This window comes from Anneissia japonica, unplaced genomic scaffold (assembly GCF_011630105.1).
Source record: "Anneissia japonica isolate Jap-2015-1 unplaced genomic scaffold, ASM1163010v1 scaffold9_len2422644_cov172, whole genome shotgun sequence".
In the NCBI taxonomy this organism is placed as follows: Eukaryota; Metazoa; Echinodermata; class Crinoidea; order Comatulida; family Comatulidae; genus Anneissia; species Anneissia japonica.
Genome location: NW_022758107.1, coordinates 811,481 through 818,049, shown reverse-complemented (window position 1 = coordinate 818,049; position 6,569 = coordinate 811,481). Strand labels below are relative to the sequence as shown.

At 35.5% G+C, this 6,569-nt stretch overlaps 1 protein-coding gene across 1 annotated transcript in view; it reads right to left on the bottom strand.

The window, feature by feature from the left end:
* LOC117125073 (mycolipanoate synthase-like) overlaps positions 1 to 5,784 on the bottom strand; it is a 17,603-nt gene extending 11,819 nt beyond the window's left edge. The window contains exon 1 of the mRNA XM_033271449.1: positions 5,729 to 5,784. The gene's annotated coding sequence lies outside the window, so the exon portion shown is untranslated. The remainder of the gene's footprint in view (positions 1 to 5,728) is intronic.
* Positions 5,785 to 6,569: the final 785 nt, after the last annotated feature.

The window sequence follows — 6,569 nt, the reverse complement described above, 5'->3', positions numbered from 1 at the left end:
CCCCCATGGCCGGACTACTTTCAAAATGCTTCCGACGGCTATAATAGATATAAGGGAACAAAATGTAAGCATAGTACTGTTCTGGAGATTTATTGAAATAAAAATGTGATGCAGACTGTGCAAAACAAAATCTCTACCTAATTGGCAACCAGTGAAGTTGCCGGAGTGGTAGTCGACATGTAATATAGAGGCAGTTGAGTATATTGGGCCTAACGGCCGCCCATACAAAAAGGATCTATTAATCAATCATCCAAGTGTTTGTAGAGCTCCTCATCGTAGCTAAATAGAGCATTACAGTAGTCAAACACCTGGAAATAATTTGGACGCGGACATCATTACAGATATAATGATATTCTTTTGTGTAAGGTATAAAGATGTATGTTCTTACTATGTGTTTCCCATGTATATTCTGTTCTTCTAGTCTTATTATTTGTACACGTGTTTTTTAAGGTTGAATTTCTCAAAATCTGGTTACCTTCATATGCTAACAACCAAATCAATCAAACTCTTCAATATGCTGTAAACTAAATGTTTGATTTCTCTAACCACGAGATTTATTTTGTGGTGAGAGCACACATACTGTATGCAACTATACTCCAGGTATTTTAAAAGTTGTCTGCCCTTAACCGCCGACATTATCACAGTAAATTTCAAACAAAATATTCAACATTGTCATTAGGAATATAACATTTTTCTCTTACTTTCATGTACTGTTGAATCTACAGAAAGGTATAAAATAAAATAACAATTAATATAAAATCTATATTTGAAGCCGGCCGAAATGTAATCACCATACAAACAACGGGTCTAGCCGGCTATGATCTTGCGATTGCACCCCCCTAAATGGAATTAAGTAAAATCATAGTTGTATTGTATTGTGGATACATTATTTTCATCATTGAAAATAGAGTACCAGTAAGATTTTTAAAAGTATGAGCGTACATTCCGGACACCTTGAGGTCCATATTCTCCAAATGTTCTCACCTCAGCCTCCATCAATGGGGCTGAGATGCCCCATAGATCATAGATGGGGGTTTATGCTAATTTATAAAGTTATGACTGGACGTGCCTTCGTATCTATCAAATCTATTTCAAATAAATACCTTCAATTATAATTTTAGATATAGTAATACAATCCTTTTAAAATATGTTCCTAGGCCTAACTCCGAATATACAAAACGTAGTCTCTCTTAGAGGGGTGGGGCTAAAACCTGCAAAAATTGTAATAATGAATGTAGCAAAATGCCATATTATTATTATTATTATTATTATTATTATTATTATTATTACTTTTTTTATTATTATTATTATTATCCATTTATCTATTTATTTATTTATTTATTTATTTATTTTTAATTTAAAATTCAAAATCTGATCAACAACCACGGTGGGGGCTGAGTGGGTTATGACTCTATCCTCCTGGAGGAGGATAGTAGTAGCGGTTTGTAGGTCGAGAGCCAAATTCGTTAAGCTCCCAATTTCAGAAAGTTGAACAAAACGTCCTGATCGCCATAGCTGTTTTTAGGATTTTAGAGTTCCTAATTTCATAGACATTGTGTATCAACAAATACAATACAAAAACAAAGATGTATTGTTAAATGATATACAAAGTCCAAAAGGTATGACGTAACATTCAATAGTATCAAAAACCTTTGAAAAAGCTTTTGTATGAGTTTTTGGGAGTTAAACCATATTGACCTGTCTAATTGACGTAACGAAACAAACCACACACAAACAACAAAACACAGCGAGATAGAAGCTCAAATTCTTTTTGTTCCCATTTATTCACTGTGTTCCATCAATTAGCCTTTGTACGCCCACTCTCAGTGTTGCAGTGGTAATAGAACTTTGTGATTGTATTAATACACCCCTTTATTTTCATTTGTCTCACGGAAGTTAATGTTGATTGGTATCACCATAAGCAGATAAAATTAGATGTGCTAAGAAAGCTCGTTTAAACAGATATCCCGGAAATGACTTCCTTCAACTTCGGCCTCTGCACGTTGTAACTTAATTGTTGACACAGAGATGACACAGAAATTAAGCACAAAAGCTATTGACGTAACTAAACACAGTGAATCTGGTCAGCAATTAATATTTTCTCGTTCGGATACTTTATTTTGTCCGGCTGTCGGCCTACATCGCATTGGTTTACAGTTATGCATGTTTAATAATAATAATGTTATATTTATATAGCGCATAATTGTACATAATATCGGCCAACTGAGAAAAAAAAAATAACGATAAAATAATTCAAATAAAATAAAATAAAAATAATGTTTATGTTTGTTAAGGCTAAACATATCTTTTTCACTGAGCTGTGTAACTTTTCATCTCTATAGTAATAACATAAAATAAATGTGTATTGTAAATTTTGACTATCAGATAAGTTGTACTTCTAAATCATAGAGCCCTATCGCTACAACTCCAAGTTGCGCCACCACTCCCATCTACTAAGAGATAACCATGTTGAAAACACTGACTGATTGATTCGATGTTGTCAAATGTCTTTGAGTTCTCAATAGAATACATCCCAGGTATTCAACCTTTTAAGCTGGGAGCCAGTTCTAATCTGCTGAGACCAGCGGCGGGCCGACATAATTTGTGTCAGCCCCACCCATTTCCTTTTAAAGCGGTGAATTCGAAATAGAAGGGGTGGGGGGCAGTGAAGAACTTCCCACCTCAGTCCCTTCGTGGTTGGGGCTGAGGCAAGCAAAATTATTATTATGCCACCTCTAGATGGTCGGAAATGGTACTCTCAGACGTAACTATGAATATAATATAATTTTCTTTTCTTCTCAATTTTATTTTAGAATTAAAAAAACACTTGCATATCAGGTTCCCCTACCCTGCCACAAGAAATTTGCCTACCACAGAGATATCCACTCACCTGTGGTTGTGGTTCAGGTAAGCAAATGTTTAACATAATTATACCTCCAGATTCCTGGTAATTGCACTTTCAGACTCAAACAATATGTTTTCAAAGCAGTGTTTTCAACAAAATAACATGCCCCCGAGCCTGCTGGTGATGCAAATGGTTAGACATCGCATCATATCAGCAGCCCACTTAATCCACTATCCCCATTAGTCTCCCCTCCCCATGTCAATACCACATGCTACTAGATACAGTGAGATACACTCATTCCTGTAAACAATGCTAGAGTGCGGTACGGGTACCTAGTTGGTGTTTCTATAATCATAAAATCTTTTTCTAAAAACCGGCCAGAAAATGATTTATTTTTAGCAACGTTGCGCGGGCGGGCCACGTCAAAATCCTTGGCAGGCTGAAGTTGGCCCGCTGGCCGGGGGTTGAATACCTAGGGAATAGATGATAAAAAGAACAGGGATGTCATTGTTGTACTGACGTCCAATACGCTTTGCTTTTACTCTAGTACTTTGATTAAAAATCTAAGTTGTTTGTACATCACAAACGTTACATGCATTTATGCTACATTCAGTGTCAGAGATTTCATGATTGTAGGAGGAATGCCCAGCCAAAATATGAGTTGGTAATTCAGTGGGTAATATCAATGGGTCAATTCACATAAATATAACCATAAGTTTTGTGTGGGATATGTTTTCGTTTCAAATGTTAGTTGAGTCATCACAAGATCAACAATTACTGCAGTGGTTAAAACTTAAAATTATAATGGATAGCAGTGGCATATTCAGGGGGATTGAGTCGAGCCGACCCGAATCTCTACCTACAATTGTAAAAAAAAATGAATATAGAAAAACAGAAATTGTATTAGAAAATTAAGTTTGAGTGCCATTTCTGATCGTCTACCGCTATCATGATTATAAGTTTCCCTAGAAAAAGTCCCTCCATTGGCCCCTCTATTTCACATTTCTGAATCCGCCACTTGATAGGACCACGCTTATGCATACAATGCAATACCAATACCGTCTTTTTTCCATGTTTTAGTTATCCTGGGTTAGTAATCTATTGTAATTGTTTTTTTCTAATTTGTACAGCATTATTTTTTTCAGACCACCTTAGAAATCTCTTCTCTCGTGTTAGGAGCTTGCGAACTACAGTCCTAAAAACTGCAATTGACTGAAAACATTATTACAACCCAACCCAACAACCCAATACAGGTAATGTTAGCCAATGCACATCAAAGATAATGTTTTGTGTGTGTTTTCAGTATATTGAATAACGATATAAATATTTTAATGGGAAGATAGGTAAAGCGAATACAGAACTTTATGTCTGGCTATACCATTACATTTTTATTAGCAATAAATGACAGCATTTAATAACTGTACACCTATTTTAAAACATTTATGGTATTACGAATCGATGTTATACTGAACTGAATGCTCAGCACGTTCCAAAATGCTTGCAAAAAAATTTCGCAAGTGATTCGTTCGGGAATCGAACCTACGGACCGTACCTCCACTTAACTAGCTGAATGTCTTAACCACCCTAATCAATTGCGAGATATCTTTCGCAAACATTGCGGAACGTATCTGCTGAGCATTCAGTACCAGGCCTATAACATTTCATGTAGGGTAAACATCGATTCGTATTATTTCTCCTGACGCAAAACGCTACGGGAATTTAAAGTATGATTTCTATTTTTCTTTAAATACAAAAATCTAAGACCCAAAGGTCCTGCAGAGTTTCGGGATTGAGTCTCCTGGAAATTTCCACCCTAGGCCCGTTACCACCCGGCCTTTTACCACCCAGCCTTTTGCCTCCCAGCCTTTTGCACCCTAGCCCCATTGCCACCCTGGCCTGTTGCCACCTGGTCATTTGCCACCCGGCCTTTAATTGCCACCCGGCCCGATGACACCCGGTCATTTGCCACCATAAGCCTGTTGTCACCCAGGCCAGTTGCCACCCGGTCTGCCACCTTCGGGTAAAAAGCGAATATTTACATTAAGCTGGGTTATTTCTTACACAGATTTGTAATTGTGGATGCATATACCTTTATAACTATATATTTGAATGCTAAAATAGTCCTAACTAATACTGGAGTAGAAATTGTTTTAATTAAATTTCGTGTGCTGATTTATTATTGTATACTTTTTATTCAATCAGTATAAAGAATGCAATATTGTAGTGTCCAGTTTTATTATATTTTCACATATTAAAAACTACTTGACGATAATATTAATTTATACAATTTAACAACATGCCTATGTATGTATATGGTTGTTACAAACATTTAATTATTCTAATTGAACTCATTTGGTTTAAATTTACTCCTCCTTAGTTTAAGGACGGTTTATTACAAGCTATATTTCTCATGAGAAATAAGGTCAAGAATAAACTTTAGGATAAGGTTTGGTAGATCTAGACTAAAACTGATTAATCTGATCGTTATGGATAGAACACTACAAAAATGCTGTAACAAACTAATCCTTGAGTTGTTTATACCGTGACAAGGGATAATTGTTCAGGACATTTCCCCACCCTGTTTTCCTATTAATTAATATACCACCGAATGCTGTTATTTTTTTTTTGACCAAAAAAGAAACGCACCAACAGGTGGCATAGTCCCGCATAGTTTTTACTACTGATTATCACTTGTCTCCTAGAAATCAGTGCTAAAGTCTGTCACAACACAGAAAATTATATTTAGATGTGTTACGAAAATTCATTTAAACAAATCTCATGTTCAACCATAAACCTTGGTATCTACCGGTCTTTAACGGAATTCTATAAGACACCAAATACTATGGATTAATGAACAATGTTTAAGATGAAGTTTTGACTCACCGATATGATAGGCCTACGAAACACCGACTACCGTTACGTTTTGACATGAGCGCTTCTTCTAACTAAAAGTTAAATATTAAGATGTGTTTATATAACACAAACAAAAACTAGTTCATGGTCATTTGAAGATTAATCTTCCAATCAGATACAATGCAGCACCTTGTATCCCTAGGTACAAGGCGCCTTACAAATCCATTACTATTATTATTACTACTACTATTTCATGGTATTTAGTAGATTTCAAGAATTACAAATCCCTGTATTATAATTATTATTATCATTAATTTCATGGTATTTAGTGGATTTCAAATCACTGACGTATAGCACAAGAATTATTGTTCCTAATTTGCTTAAAAGTTATAAGTACGGTACTGTCTGTGATAAAAATCCGAAAAAAAATATTCAAACTTTCAATTTAAACCTTAAACCGTTTTAAATGCACAAAATTAGTTATTACCTTTTAGTGAGACAGATAAAAAGAAAAATCAGTTTTCACTTATTCATACAGACATGTAACAAATCCAACTCTTCAAAATTTCATCCAGCTAACTTTATAGTTTATAGTGAACATTTTACATGGAGGGTTATTAGTAATGTTGAAGTAACGTGTGTGGTTTTTGCATTTGCATGATACACGAAAATGTCTCTATATGCTGATTGGCATAACACTTGATATACCGTAAAACCTCAAACTGAAGCCCAATGTGCTTAATCGCGAGAAGAAGCCCATCTCAAATTGAAGCCCCGCCCCCCTCCCCCCACTTTAGTTTGCAAAATTAGCCTCGAAAAAAAGCCCATCTCATGGGCTTCTTTTCAAGATTACATAGGCTTCTTTTCAAAA